This window comes from Chelon labrosus (assembly GCF_963514085.1).
Source record: "Chelon labrosus genome assembly, chromosome: 1".
NCBI classification, from domain to species: Eukaryota; Metazoa; Chordata; class Actinopteri; order Mugiliformes; family Mugilidae; genus Chelon; species Chelon labrosus.
The window spans coordinates 38,494,836-38,516,419 of record NC_140337.1 but is presented as its reverse complement, the minus strand read 5'-3'; the positions used below and the strand labels follow the sequence as shown (position 1 = coordinate 38,516,419).

The 21,584-nt window shown below is 43.0% G+C and overlaps 1 pseudogene across 1 annotated transcript in view; it reads right to left on the bottom strand.

The window, feature by feature from the left end:
* LOC311491647 (low affinity immunoglobulin gamma Fc region receptor III-like) overlaps positions 1–21,584 on the bottom strand; it is a 293,642-nt pseudogene that overhangs the window by 245,373 nt on the left and 26,685 nt on the right. The gene's annotated exons all lie outside the window — the stretch shown is intronic.

The window sequence follows — 21,584 nt, the reverse complement described above, 5'->3', positions numbered from 1 at the left end:
CAGGGTCAACTGCTGCTCCTTCTCCTTCTCCCTCTCACCTCTGCCTGAGTCAGAGGGAAAGTGCAAACTAGGATTTGCCCTCCGAACAAATGCTTGTATCTCAAAAACTACAAGTGCTATCGAGAAAACAAACACATCGTGAGCGTCAGCCAAGGGTTTTCTACAATTTAGTGTTGTCGCCACGCGCGTACTGCCAAAATTGTGGCCGTAGTCGTTTTGGAAAGAAAGTATGCGACACGAAAATCGTCGAGAAATCCCTCTCGATTTCCACATACACACACATGGGGAAAAATTCGAAAAGCTGGCGCCGCACTCCTCGCTCAGAGGAGCCTCCAGTCCAAACCGTACGTCCCACACAAATCAAACCAACACCATCTTAAAGCCAACAAAAATCCCTACGTTTTTATGTATTTTTTATCTCTCTACCTCAAAAACTGTGGCCACCACATGAGATTGAACCTTTTTTTTTCAGAATATCACCAAAACTCTGAAGTTAGAGTGAGCGTCAGAGGGAGGGATTTTTAATTTTTTTCCCCAGATTTCACCAAACGTAAACTGCGACCCTGACCAAACCGTAAAAGGTATCGAAACGCCGTTTTCAGGAAGAGAAAGCTACACTTCCCGTGCCTCGTACAAACTTCCAAGCAAGTTTCTACTACAAAGCATGGCCGAGTAATCACTGGAAAAAGCCAAGCTGTAAATTTTGGAATGTTGCCGCTTTTTTCGGGCTTCTCCATTCATTTCAATGGGAAATTGATCGCTTTTTTTTCGCGACTACGTCGCGAAAAAATCTTGTTTGAAAGAACTGTATAGAAGCACACCGAGTCCGATCGAGACGCACGTTTTGATGTATTTTGTGTCTGTGTGCGACGAACGGTATTTGAGTTGAAAGGTTTCGAAAATGCGTAGGAAAAAGTTTAATAATAATAATAATAACTAGACAATTCCCCTGCGGGAAATCGCGAGAGTGATGCAGTGGCCGCAGCAGTCTGCGATACCATGCTATATTGCTGCGACAGTACGATGCTACGATGCTATGATGATGCTACTATGCCGAGATGCTACTACAATGCTATGATGCTATGATACTAAGATGCTACAAAGCTAAGATACTATGTTGCTACGATGCTAAGATGCTACAATGCAATTATACTAAGATGCTATGATGCTTTAATGATCACCTGTTCATATAGTCATAATATAATCCTGGTGAAAATATTTGCGACTAACGTTGCAAATAATTTCATGTTTGACTACAAAAAGTAATGGTCAGGTCAAGACAGGTATGAAAGTATTCGCGACTTACGTCGCGAATGTCTTTACTAAGTAGCATGTCTTTACTACCATGAGCAGCAGCTATAACAAAAAGCACAACTCAAATAGTCATTTAAGGCCTGGTTCCTTCTGACTGGATGGGTGTGAGTTTGATGTCATGCAGGGTACAACAAACCAAACAGGATGAGGAGGATGCAGTAGGCCTGGCTGAGAGAGAGAGACACTGAGAAGGGTCGTCCTTTATGCTTCGCCTTCTACAAACTGAAGGGCAGGTACAGGCAGCAGAGCCCTCCCAGCTCCACCTGAAAGCCAGCATCAAATAAGGAAGAGAGTGGGAGGGATCGTCACACCCCCACCTTTAAGAGGGGTGTCCTCACTAGGATCCCCAGACAAAGAACGAGCAAATCGTAATAATTGATCGTTAATCATAATAATTTTAACAATAAAACTCATTACTCCTACCTGAGCAATAGTTTAACAGTTTACGGCACAGTCTTACAGTTAGAAAAACGTCAATATTAAACTTAACACATCCAGGCTGTAACAAGGAATCAGCGATGAAGTGAAGACCTTCAAACTGTCCTGTTAGTCCAGCTCTTTGTCTCATGTTGGACGTCACTGCAGTCTGTCTGGATCAGCTGGAGGAAAACTATACGCAGACAAATAGACATGTCAAATAATGTTATGTAACATACTTAATATAACTCTTATGAGTGTTCAACAGCTCATTATTTATTTAACTAAAAATATCATATTATATTAAATTACTCCAATTATTTATATATACTGTCATTAATGTTGTTACAAGCCATAAACGTTTCCTACTTTATGTGGTGGAATAATATATTTTTCAGTTTGACACAGTTTTAGTGGCTAACCCCACTAGCCTCCGCGTTAGCTCGCGGCTAACTCCCGCGGCTAACTCGCGGTTAAGTCCCGCGGGTCCGCGGTTAAATCCCGGTTAGCTCGCGGTTAAGTCCCGGTTAGCTCGCGGTTAAATCCCGGTTAGCTTGCGGTTAGCTCGAGGCTAACTCCGCGGTTTAGTCCGCGGCGGTTAGCTAGCTGCTAGCTCCGCTAGCTCGCTAACATAAATGAGCTATGCTGGAAGGCTAGCCTAAGGCTAAAACATTGGGCAGCTAGTAGTTAACTTCTATTAACAGTTCAGCTATGTTGGGCACAAACACTTAACATATAAATAATTCTAGAAACTCACTTACCTAATAAAGTGATAGCACCAACAGAGGAGGGAGGGAGAGAGAGATGGAAGGAGGGAGAGGGAGAGAGAGAGGGAGAGAGGGGGGGGGGGGGTCATGGAGTGTTCTGTCTCCCCATTGTAACAGTCTGAGAGTCCCTAATGTTTTGTCAGTCTGTGTCTGTAATGCTATAGTGGGAGGGGAGGTGGGGGGGTTGGAGTGGGGGGGGTCATAGTGTCAGGTTCTGGCTCCCTACTATAGTCCTGTAATAGGTTTAGGGGGTCATAATGTTTTGGCAGTCTGTGTCTGTAATGCTTAAATGGAGTGGAGGGGGGGGGGGTCATAGTGTCAGATTCTGGCTCCCTACTATAGTCCTGTAATGGGTTGAGGGGTCATAATGTTTTGGCAGTCTGTGTCTGTAATGCTATAGTGGGAGGGGGGGTGGGGGGGGTTGGAGTGGGGGGGTCATAATGTCAGGTTCTGGCCCCCTACAGTACTGCAGTAATGGTTTGGGGGGGTTTTAATGTTTTGGCAGATCCTGTTATCCACTGAGAACTCTTTTCCCGCCACTCGGGTCTGGTTGTCATGGCTACCAGGGTCAACTGCTGCTCCTTCTCCTTCTCTCTCTCACCTCTGCCTGAGTCAGAGGGAAAGTGCAAACTAGGATTTGCCCTCCGAACAAATACTTGTATCTCAAAAACTACAAGTGCTATCGAGAAAACAAACACATCGTGAGCGTCAGCCAAGGGTTTTCTACAATTTAGTGTTGTTGCCACGCGCGTACTGCCAAAATTGTGGCCGTAGTCGTTTTGGAAAGAAAGTATGCGACACGAAAATCGTCGAGAAATCCCTCTCGATTTCCACATACACACACATGGGGAAAAATTCGAAAAGCTGGCGCCGCACTCCTCGCTCAGAGGAGCCTCCAGTCCAAACCGTACGTCCCACACAAATCAAACCAACACCATCTTAAAGCCAACAAAAATCCCTACGTTTTTATGTATTTTTTATCTCTCTACCTCAAAAACTGTGGCCACCACATGAGATTGAACCTTTTTTTTTCAGAATATCACCGAAACTCTGAAGTTAGAGTGAGGCTCAGAGGGAGGGATTTTTAATTTTTTTCCCCAGATTTCACCAAACGTAAACTGCGACCCTGACCAAACCGTAAAAGGTATCGAAACGCCGTTTTCAGGAAGAGAAAGCTACACTTCCCGTGCCTCGTACAAACTTCCAAGCAAGTTTCTACTACAAAGCATGGCCGAGTAATCGCTGGACAAAGCCAAGCTGGACATTTTGGAATGTTGCCGCTTTTTTCGGGCTTCTCCATTCATTTCAATGGGAAATTGATCGCGTTTTTTTCGCGACTACGTCGCGAAAAAATCTTGTTTGAAAGAACTGTATAGAAGCACACCGAGTCCGATCGAGACGCACGTTTTGATGTATTTTGTGTCTGTGTGCGACGAACGGTATTTGAGTTGAAAGGTTTCGAAAATCGGCCGTAGGAAAAAGTTTAATAATAATAAGAAGAAAAACGTAGTGAAGAACAATAGTTTGCAGTGCTTCGCACTGCAAACTATTGACCCCCATAGCTTTGCTATGAGGGGGGTCAATAGTTTGCATTGCGTAGCACTGCATCACTAATAATAATAAGAAGAAAAACGTAGTGAAGAACAATAGTTTGCAGTGCTTCGCACTGCAAACTATTGACTCCCATAGCTTTGCTATGAGGGTCAATAGTTTGCATTGCGTAGCACTGCATCACTAACTAGAAAATTCCCGCAGGAAATTTTGAGAGTGCCGAGTGGGCTGTTGCCGGGGTTCTGTATTGAAAAAGCACACCTCAAATAGTAATTTTTAACATGTATATTTACACACATGAGCCACTAATTCTAGCATTAGCCGCTAATGTTAGCAATTAGCATGTCTTTACTACCATGAGCGGCTAGCACGCTAGCTACTCATGGCAGTAAAGCATTAACCACAAATGTTAGCAATTAGCATGTCTTTACTACCATGAGCAGCTAGCATGCTGGCTGCTCTTGGTAGTAAAGCATTAGCCACTAATGTTAGCAATTAGCATGTCTTTACTAAGTAGCATGTCTTTACTACCATGAGAAGGGTCGTCCTTTATGCCCTTCTACAAACTGAAGGGCAGGTACAGGCAGCAGACCCCTCCCAGCTCCACCTGAAAGCCAGCATCAAATAAGGAAGAGAGTGGGAGGGATCGTCACACCCCCACCTTTAAGAGGGCTGTCCTCACTAGGATCCCCAGACAAAGAACGAGCAAATCGTAATAATTGATCGTTAATCATAATAATTTTAACAATAAAACTCATTACTCCTACCTGAGCAATAGTTTAACAGTTTACGGCACAGTCTTACAGTTAGAAAAACGTCAATATTAAACTTAACACATCCAGGCTGTAACAAGGAATCAGCGATGAAGTGAAGACCTTCAAACTGTCCTGTTAGTCCAGCTCTTTGTCTCATGATGGACGTCACCGCAGTCTGTCTGGATCAGCTGGAGGAAAACTATACGCAGACAAATAGACATGTCAAATAATGTTATGTAACATACTGAATATAACTCTTATGAGTGTTCAACATCTCATTATTTATTTAATTAAAAATATCATATAATATTAAATTACTCCAATTATTTATATATACTGTCATTAATGTTGTTACAAGCCATAAACGTTTCCTACTTTATGTGGTGGAATAATATATTTTTCAGTTTGACACAGTTTTAGTGGCTAACCCCACTAGCCTCCGCGTTAGCTCGCGGCTAACTCCCGCGGCTAACTCGCGGTTAAGTCCCGCGGGTCCGCGGTTAAATCCCGGTTAGCTCGCGGTTAAGTCCCGGTTAGCTCGCGGTTAAATCCCGGTTAGCTTGCGGTTAGCTCGAGGCTAGCTCGCGGTTAGCTCGAGGCTAACTCCGCGGTTTAGTCCGCGGCGGTCAGCTAGCTGCTAGCTCCGCTAGCTCGCTAACATACATGAGCTATGCTGGAAGGCTAGCCTAAGGCTAAAACATTGGGCGGCGAGTAGTTAACTTCTATTAACAGTTCAGCTATGTTGGGCACAAACACTTAACATATAAATAATTCTAGAAACTCACTTACCTAATAAAGTGATAGCACCAACAGAGGAGGGAGGGAGAGAGAGAGGGAAGGAGGGAGAGGGAGAGAGAGAGCGAGGGGGGGGGGGGGGGGGGTCATGGAGTGTTCTGTCTCCCCATTGTAACAGTCTGAGAGTCCCTAATGTTTTGTCAGTCTGTGTCTGTAATGCTATAGTGGGAGGGGAGGTGGGGGGGTTGGAGTGGGGGGGTCATAGTGTCAGGTTCTGGCTCCCTACTATAGTCCTGTAATGGGTTTAGGGGGTCATAATGTTTTGGCAGTCTATTACTGTAATGCTTAAATGGAGTGGAGGGAGGGGGGTCATAGTGTCAGATTCTGGCTCCCAACTATAGTCCTGTAATGGGTTAAGTGGTCATAATGTTTTGGCAGTCTGTGTCTGTAATGCTATAGTGGGAGGGGAGGTGGGGGGGTTGGAGTGGGGGGGTCTTAGTGTCAGGTTCTGGCTCCTTACTATAGTCCTGTAATGGGTTTAGGGGGTCATAATGTTTTGGCAGTCTGTGTCTGTAATGCTTAAATGGAGTGGGGGGGGGGGGGGGGGGGGTCATAGTGTCAGATTCTGGCCCCCTACAGTACTGCAGTAATGGTTTGAGGGGGCTTTAATGTTTTGGCAGACCCTGTTATCCACTGAGAACTCTTTTCCCGCCACTCGGGTCTGGTTGTCATGGCTACCAGGGTCAACTGCTGCTCCTTCTCCTTTTCCCTCTCACCTCTGCCTGAGTCAGGCAGAGGGAAAGTGCAGACTAGGATTTGCCCTCCGAACAAATGCTTGTATCTCAAAAACTACAAGTGCTATCGAGAAAACAAACACATCGTGAGCGTCAGCCAAGGGTTTTCTACAATTTAGTGTTGTTGCCACGCGCGTACTGCCAAAATTGTGGCCGTAGTCGTTTTGGAAAGAAAGTATGCGACACGAAAAATCGTCGAGAAATCCCTCTCGATTTCCACATACACACACATGGGGAAAAATTCGAAAAGCTGTCGCCGCACTCCTCGCTCAGAGGAGCCTCCAGTCCAAACCGTACGTCCCACACATATTAAACCAACACCATCTTAAAGCCAACAAAAATCCCTACGTTTTTATGTATTTTTTATCTCTGTATCTCAAAAACTGTGGCCACCACGTGAGATTGAACCTTTTTTTTTCAGAATATCACCGAAACTCTGAAGCTAGAGTGACAGTTAGAGTGGGCCATAGAGCCCCATTATAAACGCTGATTTTTAATCTTTTTCCCCAAATTTCACCAAAACGTAAACTGCGACCCTGACCAAACCGTAAAAGGTATCGAAACGCCGTTTTCAGGAAGAGAAAGCTACACTTCCCGTGCCTCGTACAAACTTCCAAGCATTTTTCTACTACAAAGCATGGCCGAGTAATCGCTCGACAAAGCCAAGCTGGAAATTTTGGAATGTTGCCGCTTTTTTCGGGCTTCTCCATTCATTTCAATGGGAAATTTCTCGCGGTTTTTCGCGAATAAATTCGCGAAAAACTCACGAATCCCTTATAAAAGTAATAGCACGGGATTCGGGATCAAAACACACGTTTTGATATATCATGTGTTGGGGTCCTCTCGCTGGTTCGGGCCGCATTCTTCGGCGAAAAAGGGCGGAAAATGAATAATAACTAGAAAATTCCCGCGGAAATTTTTGAAGTGCCGAGTGGGCTGTTGCCGGGGTTGTGTATTGAAAAAGCACACCTCAAATAGTCATTTTTAACATGTATATTTACACACATGAGCCACTAATTCTACCATTAGCCACAATTGTTAGCAATTAGCATGTCTTTACATGCAGTCAAGCATTAGCTGCTAATGTTAGCAATTAGCATGTCTTTACGACCATGAGCAGCTAGCACGCTGGCCGCTCTTGGTAGTAAAGCATTAGCCACTAATGTTAGCAATTAGCATGTCTTTACTAAGTAGCATGTCTTTACTACCATGAGCAGCAGCTATAACAAAAAGCACAACTCAAATAGTCATTTAAGGCCTGGTTCCTACTGACAGGAGGGGTGTGAGTTTGATGTCATGCAGGGTACAACAAACCAAACAGGATGAGGAGGATGCAGTAGGTCTGGCTGAGAGACAGAGAGACACTGATAAGGGTCGTCCTTTATGCTTCGCCTTCTACAAACTGAAGGGCAGGTACAGGCAGCAGACCCCTCCCAGCTCCACCTGAAAGCCAGCATCAAATAAGGAAGAGAGCGGGACGGATCGTCACACCCCCACTTTTAAGAGGGGTGTCCTCACTAGGATCCCCAGACAAAGAACGAGCAAATCGTGATAATTGATCGTTAATCATAATAATTTTAACAATAAAACTCATTACTCCTACCTGAGCAATAGTTGAACAGTTTACGGCACAGTCTTACAGTTAGAAAAACATCAATATTAAACTTAACACATCCAGGCTGTAACAAGGAATCAGCGATGAAGTGAAGACCTTCAAATTGTCCTGTGAGTCCAGCTCTTTGTCTCACGTTGGACATCACTGCAGTCTGTCTGGATCAGCTGGAGGAATACTATATGCAGACAAATAGACCTGTCAAATAATGTTATGTAACATACTTAATATAACTCTTATGAGTGTCCAACAGCTCATTATTTATTTAATTAAAAACATCATATATTAAATTACTCCAATTATATATATATACTGTCATTAATGTTGTTGCAAGCCATAAATGTTTCCTACTTTATGTGGTGGAATAATATATTTTTCAGTTTGACACAGTTTCATTTAAAAATATCTTCCCTTTAAATTGTAAAACTTCAACATTATTACTGTGATAAGCTCCCGCGAGCAACGCGGCGAATTAGCCGGCGGCTAACCCGACTAGCCTCCGCGTTAGCTCACGGCTAACTGCCGCGGCTAATTCGTGTTTAACTCCCGCGGGTCCGCGGTTAAATCCCGGTTAGCTAGCGGTTAGCTAGCGGTTAGCTCGAGGCTAACTCCGCGGTTGAGTCCGCGGCGTTAAGGTAGCGGCTAGCTAGCTCCGTTAGCTCCGCTAGCTCGCTAACATACATGCGCTATGCTGGACGGCTAGTCGTTAGCGTCTGTTAGCAGTTTAGCTATTCACTGACCTAATAAGATGAAGGAAACGGGTCAGGGATGTTGTGTCAGGAGTTTCAGCAAAGCAGCCAGATATAATTTGTGTTTAAAATAAAGGAAAAGGTCAAACATGACTGAGAAGTTGTCATTCAGTCAATGACAAGAGCTATAGCTAAGAGGCCCAGCAGATGTGTGACAGCACCAAGGGAGACAGGGATGGTTTGGGGGGTTTTAATGTTTTGGCAGATCCTGTTTTCCACTGGGAGCTTAAATAGTGGCTAGCGCTGACGCGCTAGCTGCTCTGCTTTCTCTGTCTGTCATTTTACACACGCATGTTCAAATTAAGTGCTAAGAACTACTAAAATGGCTGCCTAATGTTAGCATTAGGTTAATGCATGTCTTTAATTTTTAGTGGCAAGAAATTAGTGGCTAGCTATTCGCTAACATGCTAATGGTGCCACTAATGCTACCACCAATTTCTACCACTAAAAATTAGCATTAGCCGCTAATGGTAGCAATTAACATGACCCGCTAGCCACTAATTTTAACATTGGTTTAGTGTTAGCATGTCTTTTAAGCCACTAAAAATTAAATACATGCTAATTGCTAACATGCTAATTGCTAATATGCTATTCGCTAACATGCTAATGCTGCCACTAATGCTACCACCAATTTCTTGCCACTAAAAAGTAGCATTAGCCGCTAATGTTAGCAATTAACATGACGCGCTAGCCAATGACAGACAGACACCTGTCATTGTTCAACTTAGGTGCCAAAAGCCAAAATGGCTGCCCCACATACCAGTTACTTATGTCAGTTGGAAGTTTCCCGCCTCTTTCTGTGGAGACCCTCCTCTTCTGCTGCGTGTGAGCGTGTGTATGCCCATTGGGGCCTTGTTGTCACGGTTACCAGTTTGAATTTCAGTTAGAAGATGGCTAGAGGGAGAGAAAATGCTGAAACGAACCTCCTCGAACAGGAAGGCCTTGTGGCCAAACCGTGTTTCCAATCATTGAACCGACTTCACTTTGGGCATCTTGAGTCTTTCCTGAACGTCTAGATATGCAGTTTTTGGGCAAAATGAAGAAATGTGAGCTATAAAGAGCGATTCAAAGAAAGGATTGCTTCTGCTTTGCTCCAGAAATTTAACATGGCAGTCTATGAAGCTGTGGATGGGTGTTGCTGGCGCTTCTTTGCGTCTCACGCCAAAACTATAAGACTTTACAGCTTTAGCAGACGAATTTGAGCGAGAAGACAAATTTTCCTACGTTTCTATGTATAAATTATATCTGAGGTGTGAAATTTGTGGCCACGGGAGCAGTTTCTGTTTTATTTTTTGCCTAATTTTCTTCTCTCCTCCTCACTCTAGCTGATGATGTCATCCACTCTGGCACAAACATTCCGCGCAATACACACCCATTATAAACCCTGAAATTTGAGTAAAAACCTACACAACTCTGAGGCTTCATAGTTTAAAAACGGTAAAAGGAGTCGATAAGTGAAGTGAATCGCTGAAGAGAAGGCAAGAGTACCTACGTTTTAAAATTTAAATGGAGTCTCTCGGTGAAAGTATGCCAGAGCAGTTGATTGTTGAAAATGTCTGTTGATTTTTTTTTTTTTTTCGGGCTTCTCCATTCATTTCAATGGGAAATTTTCTGCGGTTTTTCGCGAATAAATTCGCGAAAAACTCGTCAATCCCTTATAAAAGTAATAGCACGGGATTCGGGATCAAAACACACGTTTTGATATATCATGTGTTGGGGTCCTCTCGCCGGTTCGGGCCGCATTAATCGGCGAAAAAGGGCGGAAAATGAATAAGTAAAAATAAAACTGCAAAGAAACACGCAGAAGATCAATAGTGGCCTCGTGCCTATGGCACGAGGCCACTCCTCCCATAGCTTGCTATGGGAGGAGTGGCCTCGTGTCATAGGCACTCGGCACTAATAAAACTGCAAAGAAACACGCAGAAGATTAATAGTGCCTCGTGCCTATGGCACGAGGCACTGCTCCCAGAGCTTGCTAGCTCTGGGAGCAGTGCCTCGTGTCATAGGCACTCGGCACTAATAAGAAGAAAAAACGTAGTGAAGAACAATAGTTTGCAGTGCTTCGCACTGCAAACTATTGACTCCCATAGCTTTGCTATGAGGGTCAATAGTTTGCATTGCAGGCACTGCATCACTAATAAGAAGAAAAACGTAGTGAAGAACAATAGTTTGCAGTGCTTCGCACTGCAAACTATTGACTCCCATAGCTTTGCTATGAGGGTCAATAGTTTGCATTGCGTAGCACTGCATCACTAATGAGCCTCTGTTTTCGTTTCTATTGTGCGCACATGCGCACTCCTCTACTTCTCCTTCTGCTTCCTCCTGGATAGACGTCATGTGACAGAAACCTGGAACATGTTTCCTCCTTCATACAGTGTTGGAGTTTCATCATTAATATACTAATGTCAAATATACACGTTACATGCTCTTCATTCATTTGGAAGCCAGTGTGTTTGTGTGTTTTGTGTGTTAGTGTTGTGGGTGTAGAGTGTACTCTTACACTGGAGCTCTCTTTCTTTCTGTCTCGCTCTAACGTTTAGTCAGTATCCCTGCTCAGCTACACTCCCACTCCTGGTCTGTGACTCATGTGTTTCCAGGTCCTGCTCTTGTTCTCCCCCCAAACCAAACTAAGCAGTGGAAGTCTCTTCTTCCTGGACTTTAGCAACACACATGTGAACATGAAAGCTGGAGCATTAAATAAAATGAAGTATATTAACTAATAGTTAAGGTACTGTAAATGACACAAATGAACTGTTATTAAATGCATGTGTTTGTGCGGTTATGTCTTATGTGGTTGTGTCTTATGTGTTTGTGTGTTTTTATGTTTGTGTGTTTTAAAGCATCTTGAGACAGTTTGAATTGTGCTGGGTTCTGCTGTTCATTGTGATGTAACAAACCACTTTGCATGTATTACACTTTTAATCGTCTCACAGTTGCTGGCAGCTTTATCCACAATAGGGCAGTGGTAAAGCACTTTATGATTTATATAACAGGTGACAACGCCCACCACCCTCTGCACAACACCTTCATCAGGCAGAGGAGTGTGTTCAGTGGCAGGCTGCTGTCTCAATCCTGCTCCACCAACAGACTGAAGAACTCTTTCGTCCCCCTGGCCATCAGGCTGTACAACAGCTCTCAGTGATGGCAGGAGGCACAATGAACAAATCTTTTTGCACCTACTTACTGGACACTCTGTCATTGCCATGTCTGTCAACCTCTGCTACATGTGGTGACTGTGACCTTCATTCATTTATTCATTTCATTCATCTGTTTACAAACTAATTTAATTGCACACAGTCCTCCCCATTTGTAGTTCTCATATTTATAAAAACAATAATAAAAAAAAACCTTCTACTTCTACTGGTCACTTTATATTTTTAACAGGTCAATTTCCCTCGGGATCAATAAAGTATCTATCTATCTATCTATCTATCTATCTATCTTTTATCGCCACGTCATGTTACAATCAGGACATTTAATCAGTTTTGCCTCTTTTTTGTACAATCTAATGTAAAGCACACAGAACAATGGCCCGAGTAGCAGTGCTGCCATCAGTGAACATAATCTGTGTGACAATAATTGAAAATGTGCTCCATACCCAGAAATGTTTTCAGGCTGGTATTACCTTAGTAGTGGTTTCTATGGAGGAAGAGATAGACGGTTTTAGGGTGCATTCCTTCAAACATTTGAAATTTAGAGAGGGCTCACTCAGCTTCCACTCTAAAGACAATTTTAGAGTCTGAAACCTGTTTAAATTTAATGTCATTAAATGTCACAGGACTGTCATGCCCTGCCTGATTCTGGACTATAATGGAGAAGCATAATTGATCGTTAGGATTAATCACTATATACCACCTGCAAGTATGTCTGTGAAGGTTCTCAGTCATCCAGGTCATGGTATCCAAATGGTACAACCTCATTCACAACTTGATACTGGAGACTCTGACGGACAAGGGTTGTTAGAGAACCATTCACAGGGAAGAGGACGGGGACAAAAACAGTCCACCCTCAACGACAGGTAAGTACCCAGTCATTAAAAATCCCAGCTCGCCTTCTATCAAAATCAAAATGCAACAGAAGTGTATAAATAAATGATGATGTACTTGTGCAGGCTCCAGGAATCAATTACTGTGTAATTATTGGTTCTAGCTCCTGACTGATGACGTTTTTAAGAGATTCTAAATTGTAGCACTGAGATACGTATACCATAAGATGAAGTGGTTTGTAGACATACCAAATGATTTACTATTTAAAGTATATATCAAAGTAAAATGATTTATATATTATTAATATTAATATTATTATTATGATAAAATATCAACTTTACAATTTTACAAACAATCATGACGCCAACAGATGAAAATCTTTAAATGTTTTATTCCATAAAAATGTAAATGATCTAGCTTTCCCCCGTTAATGGAAAATATGAAACTATAGTCGTGGTAGTGATGTACCTTGCAATACTACATAAATATACTTTATACTCACTGAGCACTTTAGTAGATTATCTGCTGTTCTGAAGCAGTTTTCTACAGTCATTCAGTTTCAGTGAGAATAAGTTGACTAACCTTGGTTTGTTGTGCTGCACAGCAGAGATGTTAGAACTGAAGAGAAATGACACTTGGGTTAGTTTGAGGTTTCTCATCCCAGACGTGCATCACCTGCATGTCTGCAGAACAGCTGCAACAGCTTCCTGTTGACATCTGTCACTGAGATCAGAGATCACTGCAGCGCTGTTTGTTTCCTGCTGCTCTCTTTCATGATGTTTTAAAGTAGACAAACATTACAGGTATAAATATCTAACAGAGAGTTTATCTAATAATAATGTTCCCAACATGTTCTGATTTATGTTCTGAATATTCATTTAGTGGATGTTAATCACGTCAAAGAACAGAACAGTGTTTTCTTTCCTTTTAAAATCAAACTTTTTAAGGTTGTTTTCTGAACAGTAATGTTCTCATTCACTCAGAAACAACCTGAAGCTTCTGGAATTTTATGTTTGCTTTCTTTAATAAAAGTGCTGATATTAAAATTAAGGTTCAAGTTGTTGTATGAAGGAGGTTCAGAGGAAGGAGGTGAGCAGTGGATGTGTCTGGGAGCTTCTGTTTGAGATGTGGCCAGAAAGATGATGAATAAACTGTACAGTTGATCTGGTTCAGACTGGCTTCAGTAGCTCATATCACTTCAAATCAGAATATCCATTAAACTCTTCAGGAGGAGATGTGGAGGCTTTTGAGTAGCGCCTCATTGACAACACGGATAGAGTTTCCATGATCTTACGTGGAAGTGTACGGTGCTGAATTATGGATTCATTCTGGATGTTGAACAGGACCTGCTGAATATGATGCTGGTTTATGGCTTTAGACAGAATGACATGAATCGTCTTGCGATGTCTTGTGTAGTAGAGGACCTGCTGGTGAATTATACAACGTAGTTTAATAACGCTGACTTTGTTCCAGAGAGTCTTCAGTTCTCCAAACTACAGTGTCACAACTCCTTTGTTCTCAACAGTTCTCATGACACAGTCTTTGATAAACTCACCCTCCATAAAAGGTTTGAGATGTTCAGTGATTGTCATGGCAACGTCTTACCTTGGCTTGCTGGTATTTTCATCTGACTCCTGGGCCCACATCAAGATGTGCTGTTGTGAGGCCAGACCAGCCTCCAAGGTCACGTCATGATAGCATGTTTTGTCTGATAATGTCTCTTTATGTTGAATTCTTTACGCACGGCAACAGTCTCTTGAGGGAAACACAGCTGTTTTGGTTTTCAGTAAAAAAAATAAATAAATACTGCAACTTCTAACCCTCTTTTCATCATCAGTCGCCATGACTGAAATGAACCAGAAGGGGTCACCACCAAAGACTGTCCCACAGAATAGGCCACACAATGGTCAGGCCCGATGGAGGTACTGAGTGGAGCTGCTTGTCTGAGGTAAAAAGGGAAACTGTGTTTTGTACCTGTACGATTGTCTGTGAAGGTTCTCAGTCTGACTTTTATCAGGTGCTAACTGGTGTATAGTCGCTATCAGCTGGATGCTAACCTCAATTACTTTTGTCTCTTCTTTCTACAAACCTTTACCTCACATTCACTGCACTCTGCCAACAACACCACACAGGAGAAGTAATGGACCATGACAAGTGAGGGAGGAACTAATTAAATAAGAAAGAAAGCTAGATAGATTTTTGTTTTTTTAAGCTGCTTTTTTCGTTTTTTCTGGACTTTCCGTGTTGAGCTGTAGCGCTCAGCAGAGTGGCCGTCCCTTCGTATACACGAGAGCAACTGCTAGTGTTGTCCATACCCCCTGCGCTGTCCGGTTCGGAACTTAGGAAGAAGCGCCGGGGATGCCGTGCTGGAGCCAAAGTGAAAGAGCGGAGACGGAAATTCAAACCAGCGGTACCATCTGTCCTTATGGGGAACGTGAGGTCTCTGGTGAATAAGATGGATGAACTGTGTGCGCTTGTTAGGACCCAGAGGGAGTACGCCGTGAGCAGTATTTTGTGTTTTACGGAGACCTGGCTGCACGCGGACTTCCCGGACCACAGTGCGTCTATACCCGGCTTCAAGACTCTACGGGCGGATAGAGACACGGTCCTGAGCGGTAAGAAGAACGGCGGCGGGATTGCTGTTTTTGTGAATGAGAGATGGTGCAACTGCAGCTGTCTGGCATCCTGCACTTTATCTTCAACCTGAGTCTGAAGCTGGAAAGGATACCGGTGCTATGGAAAACATCCTGTGTAGTGCCGGTGCCCAAGAAGCCCATCCCATCTGGCCTCAACGACTTCAGACCGGTTGCACTGACGTCACATGTCATGAAGGTCCTGGAGAGACTCGTCCTGGCTCAGCTGAGACCCCTGGTGACCCCTGTCTTGGACCCTCTTCAGTTTGCGTATCAGCCTCATGTTGGTGTGGATGATGCTGTCATCTACCTGCTGCACCATGCTCACTCTCACCTGGATGGTGGGAAGGGCTCTGTGAGGATCATGTTCTTTGATTTCTCCAGTGCTTTTAACACCATTCAGCCCTTTCTGATGAGTGAGAAGCTGCTCAGGATGGGTGTCAGCTCCTCCATTGTCTCCTGGATTACTGATTACTTGTCTGACAGGCCCCAGTTTGTGCGGCTAGGGGGCTCCCTGTCTGATACTGTTGTCAGTAATGTGGGGGCACCACAGGGGACTGTCCTGTCTCCATTTCTGTTCACTCTCTACACCTCTGATTTCCAGTACAGCTCTGGGTCCTGCCACCTGCAGAAGTTCTCTGATGACTCTGCAGTGGTTGGGTGTATTAGAGATGGACGGGAGGTGGAGGACAGGACACTGATCGCGGACTTTGTGGAGTGGTCCCAGACAAACCACCTACTCCTGAATGTGGACAAGACCAAGGAGCTGGTCATTGACTCAGGAGGAAGAGGACACCAGTGGAGCCCATCACCATCCAGGGTCTGGAGGTGAAAGTAGTGGACCATTATAAGTACCTGGGAGTCCACATGAACAGCAGACTGGACTGGAGGGACAACAGTGATGCTGTGGACAAGAAGGGACTGAGTAGACTCTACTTCCTGAGGAAGCTTAGGTCTTTTAACGTGTGCAGCAAGTTGCTGGAGATTTTCTACCAGTCTGTTGTTGCGAGTGCCCTGTACTTTGCTGTGGTTTGTTGGGGGAGCAGCACCAGCAAAAAGGACATAAGTAGGATCGACAAATTGATCCGAAAGGCTGGTCATGTGATAGCAGTAAGTTGGAGACGTTTGTCTCAGTGAGGGACAGGAGGACACTGGACAAACTGCTCTCCATCATGGACAATCCGTCACATCCATTCCACCAGACTATAGAGGGACAGCGGAGCTCATTCTCCAACAGGCTGATCCAGCTCCACTCCCACACTGAACGCTACAGGACGTCATTCATACCATTCTCTGTCCAGTTGTACAACAACTCACCTTTCTGTGACAGATAACTCCGTGTTATTCATGTTAATGGACACTACTGCACCTTACACCTTACCCTGTATATATAATTTATATTCTTCCTTCTCTATTTCTTGTACATTTGTACCATATGCTAATATGCTAATTTGTACATTTTTGCTTATACTATTTTTATTTTATCCTACTAGATTTTATTTTACTTCTTTTTTTTTATCTGAGGTTCTTAAGAGTGTTTTTTATGTACAACTAGGCTACTGTGACCAAGCAATTTCCCTTGTGGATAAATAATGTTGATCTAAGTCTAAGTCTAAGTCTAAGACGGATGGGCGGGTGGACGGGCGGGCGGGCGGACAGGTAGATAGATAGATAGTTAGATAGAACTTATTTATCCAGAGGGAAATTCAGTGTCCAGTAGCTTCATCACATAGTCACACCAGAGTCCAGCTGGTCCCTCACAGGGAGGCGTTGTAGAGTCTTATGTCCTGAGGGACAAACATCCTCATCAACCTGTCCATGGAGCAGGACAGAGACGGCAGCCTGTCACTGAATGAGCTTCTCTGTCTGACTATGGTGTCCTGTAGAGGGTGGTGGACATTGTTCATGATGGACCAGAGTTTGTTCAAGGTCCTTTCATCTACCACTGATGTCAGGGACTCCAGCTCTGTCCCTACCACAGAGTCCTCCTTCTGGATCAGCTTGTCCAGCCATGAGGTGTCCTTCTTCTTAGCACTGCCTCACCAGGACACCACAGTGTAGAAGCTAGAACTGATTAAGACTGAAATGAAAAGGTCATGTAGAGATCCAAGGTAAGAAAGGAACCTGAAGAGGAGTATAGATGTAGAAAACCATCAGGTCAAAGCCAGACTCTGAATATATAGAAGAGTCAATGTCCTCAGTTCTTCTGAAGTCACATGATTTAGTAGAAAGGCTGCAGCACAACAGACGCATGCGCACTCTCCTCTGAAGACTAGTCTGAAGACTTCTTCCTGGATAGAGACGAAGCTCTCTACGTGATGTGGTAGACGACAAGTGGGACATGTTGCTGTCGTGGTTGTTGCAGTGGTTTATTGAGCTCTCTATCAGTGACACAGAGCGTCTTTTTACATTCTTTTTGAAGTGACACAATTCTTTATGGTTATCATCCGTACCTCCATTGCTTTGACGCTCCATTGCTCCACCTCCATCGCTTTACCTTCCGGGTTGCGCTAGGAGGTTAGCGCAAGCGGCTGAAAGACAGACGAGTCGTCAGAGTCAGAGACTTTGAGCTTTATTTCAGGTTTATTTCAGGTTTATTTCAGTTTTTCAGGTTTATTTCAGGTTTACTTCAACCTTCCACTGAATGTGATCTAGTCAGGTTGATAGATTGAAGTCAGGAAAACAGAGGAGGAAGAAGAAGACAAGATGGCTGCTGGAACATCTGCGTCTCTCTGCATGACTTTACTGAGCGTCGTCCTGTCTGTCTCTGCTGGTGAGTTGAAACCAAAGCGTCTTTAGCTCTGACATGTTCAGGAGACAATGTAGACAGTGTTGGGAGTAACGTGTTATAAAACTAATGTAATTACTGTAATGTATCGTTTTTTGCTGTAACGCGGTAATGTAAGGCATTCTAAAAAAAATAAATAAAAAACAGGATAATATTTTACTCGGTACAAAGCTCAGTAACACGTTAAAATGCATTTTAACCCAGAATTAAGTGGTGTTTTGTTTTTATACTATCGCCAATAACACTGCGAGAACAGCAAGGCAAAAATTCCACGCAAACTGTAAAACGTTTCTTCCTGTGTTACGTTACTGGTAAAAGATGGCTATGGCTGAAGCAGGCTCGACGTCGGATTGTACATTTTCGAGATGGACATACTCTCATTATTTTCAGTTTGTTAGAGACAAAGATATGAGGAGCATAGTAATTAAGTATACTTTATGTGCGAAACCAAAAGATCCGTCTATGTCGCAAAATAGCACAAGTAATCCAACTAAACATTTAGAGCGGTGCCACGCTAACATTACGTTAGTGACAAGAAAGAAAACTGAGGACGAAAGCGGAGACAAAGCAGTTAAAGGTCTGTTTTTAACTAAATTCTGGCTATGATTGTTCCTTGTATTGCATTATGAGCCATCACTGCGCCCATAGGCGTGGCCTATTTGTAGGGTGCTCAAGAGACTAACACCGCCTATCTACAGAGGACATTTACAGCTTTTGCAACGATAACAAATGTAAAGGGGTGGGGCTTTGGTACCTTTCTCTTTCTCGTTAAGGAAAATGTCGTCCATCAGTTATATGAAATCTTAAAAATAAGTTTTTTTTCTTCAGCATTCTAATTACCTTACAAAGGGAATTAAAAAAATTGTGATTGGATAATATTTAGTTTCCTGGTAGTCAGGAGGTTAGCTTGTGCTAGGGGTTGCTTTTTTGACATTTATTGACCTTAAGTTAGTTTTGCACTTATTGTTCCTACCTCATCTTCTCATTTCAATGCAGTTTGTTTTCTTTATTTTTTAAACTGCACCTATTACATTCTTCTGTTGTTAGCCTTAAGCCTAGGAGCATAATAAAATACATTTAGAATAAGTATATATATATTTGCAGTTATTTTGGTGAAAGTAACTCAAAAGTAATGCAGTAGTAGTGTAATGCCTTACAATTCAGAGACAGTAATATTATAATGTAACAAATTACTTTGAAATGACAGTAACAAGTAATACATAATGTATTATGTTTTTGAAGTAACTTACCCAACACTGAACGTAGAGTCTGACTGGATCTAGAAGATCTGATCAACCACATGTTCTACAGCAGCTCCAACATTAGTAGTCATCATTTTACTACATCAACTTCCTCTCTGTTATTTCCTCTAATGCTCTTTAGTTGATCCTTCGTCTTGTTTTCTTGTTTACTGCTCACTGTCTGTTCTCACTGGTCAGTTTGATACTCTCTGTTTTATTAGTTTTATTTATTAATGTGTAAAATGATCAAATCACTCTGTGTTACATATTTTTAGCCAACTTGAAAATCAACCTCATTGACATGAAATGATGAGTTATTAGGGAGAGCCACTGACGTGTGTGCACGTGTGCGCGTGTGCATGTGTGCGTGTGCGTGTGTGCATGTGTGCGTGTGCGTGTGTGCGTGTGGGTGTGTGTGTGTGTGTGTGTCAGTGTCAGTGTCAGTCAGTCTGATGATGGAGGTCAGAGGACAGAGCAGCTCCATGTGTTTGCTGCATCATCAATCCTTGTTGGATCTTCTTCCATTAACTTATTGTTTTACTTGAATCTACCAGCTCATGATTTCTCTTGGTTCTATTCATTTAGTTTGTTCATTTGTTCATCCTCCTCTCAGCAAACATTCTGAAGCCTTCTCTATTGAACTGATTTATTGAAAGTGGTTTATTCAAAAGTCTGATTAACTGAATCACCATCAAACATTCTGCTCTGTCTTGTTTCCTTCAGGACAGACAATCATCAGAGCTGAACCTGGACAGAATGTCTCTCTACCATGTAAAGCTCTGAACAATGATCCTGTCAGAGCTGTAGAGTGGAGCAGAACTGATCTGAAGGAAGATGAATATGTTCTTATATATCGTGATGAACAGTCAGATCCAGCACGCCAGCATCCATCTTATAAGAACCGAGTGGATCTACAGGACAGACAGATGAAGGATGGAGACGTGTCTCTGATTCTGAAGAATGTGACGATAGAGGACAGTGGAACATACGAGTGTTATGTTTTTCAGAGAAAATCAAACCGCAGGAAGAGAGCTTACTTTGGCAATGACCCCATCTGCACCATCAGACTGGATGTATTTCCAGCAGGTGAGTGAGTAGAGTTGAGTTTGTGTCTTTGTCTCTGATCAGAGTTGAAGCTGCTTCCTGGTTGTTGATGTGAGAGAGAAAGATCTCAGATCAGATGTTTGACTTTTAGAAAGATGTTGTTGATGAGACTTTCTAGAAAACAGCTGGTCTGAGTGATGTGATCAGAGTGCAGTAGATAATGTCTGACAGCAGTTTGTTCTTCACTCATCAGCTACCTCACACCTCACACCTGATTCTGTTGCTTCTGTCTGCAGGTCACACAGATGGACACAAGGAGGGTGGAGGAGACAAGGACGGACCAAGTCGAGGACGCTTTGGTCTGATAGTTGCTGGTGTTGCTGTTGGTGTTGTTGGTTTTCTGATCTTCAGAAGATATAGACAGCGATACTAGCCTCCTCCTGAACAATCAGCTGATCCTCAGCAGCTTTAAATGTCTCAGATCAGTGTCCATCTGAACTCTGAGTGTCCTGCTGCTGTTTCTTGAGGACAGACAGGAGTTAACAATGCTGGACATCCAGCAGACATGAGCAACCCACTGTAGCAGCTGACCTCCAACACTCAGCAAACAGCAGGACTGTATCCACAGAGGAAGGACTCAGTGGAAGCTCAAGTCATACAAACAATCAATCTTCACTAAGAAATCTTTCATTCCTTTTTAATAGTAATCCAGAATTCTTCAAACATCTCGTTTCAAACTTCTTTCTGTTAAACAGAAACTCTACAAAGTCTTCAAAATGTTCTCAGTGGCAGACGAGAAGATCTACCAGTGACCCGTTTTTGATAATTGTGCTTTTTTCTATGGATTTGAAAACTTTTTTCAACCTTTGGGCATGCGCAGACCTGTCCTCTCTGCGCTTGACGATTCATGTCAACAACATGCCCGCAACCGACGCGGTGGAGCTGGACCTAATTGAGCTGGACCTAATTGCTGCAACGGCACTCGTGATAATTATTTTCATCATTCTTGTGCTTGGCACACTCATTTGGTGAGTAATATTTACCCTTGTTTAAACGGTTGTGTTTCTGTAATTAAAGCGCCATATTATTCGTGCTAGCTAGTAATAATGTCGGTTAACGCTAGCTTAACTTATAGACATAATGTGGCTAAATTGTGATGAAACTTGGTCAAATCTTTATTATTTTTTCAATCCATGAC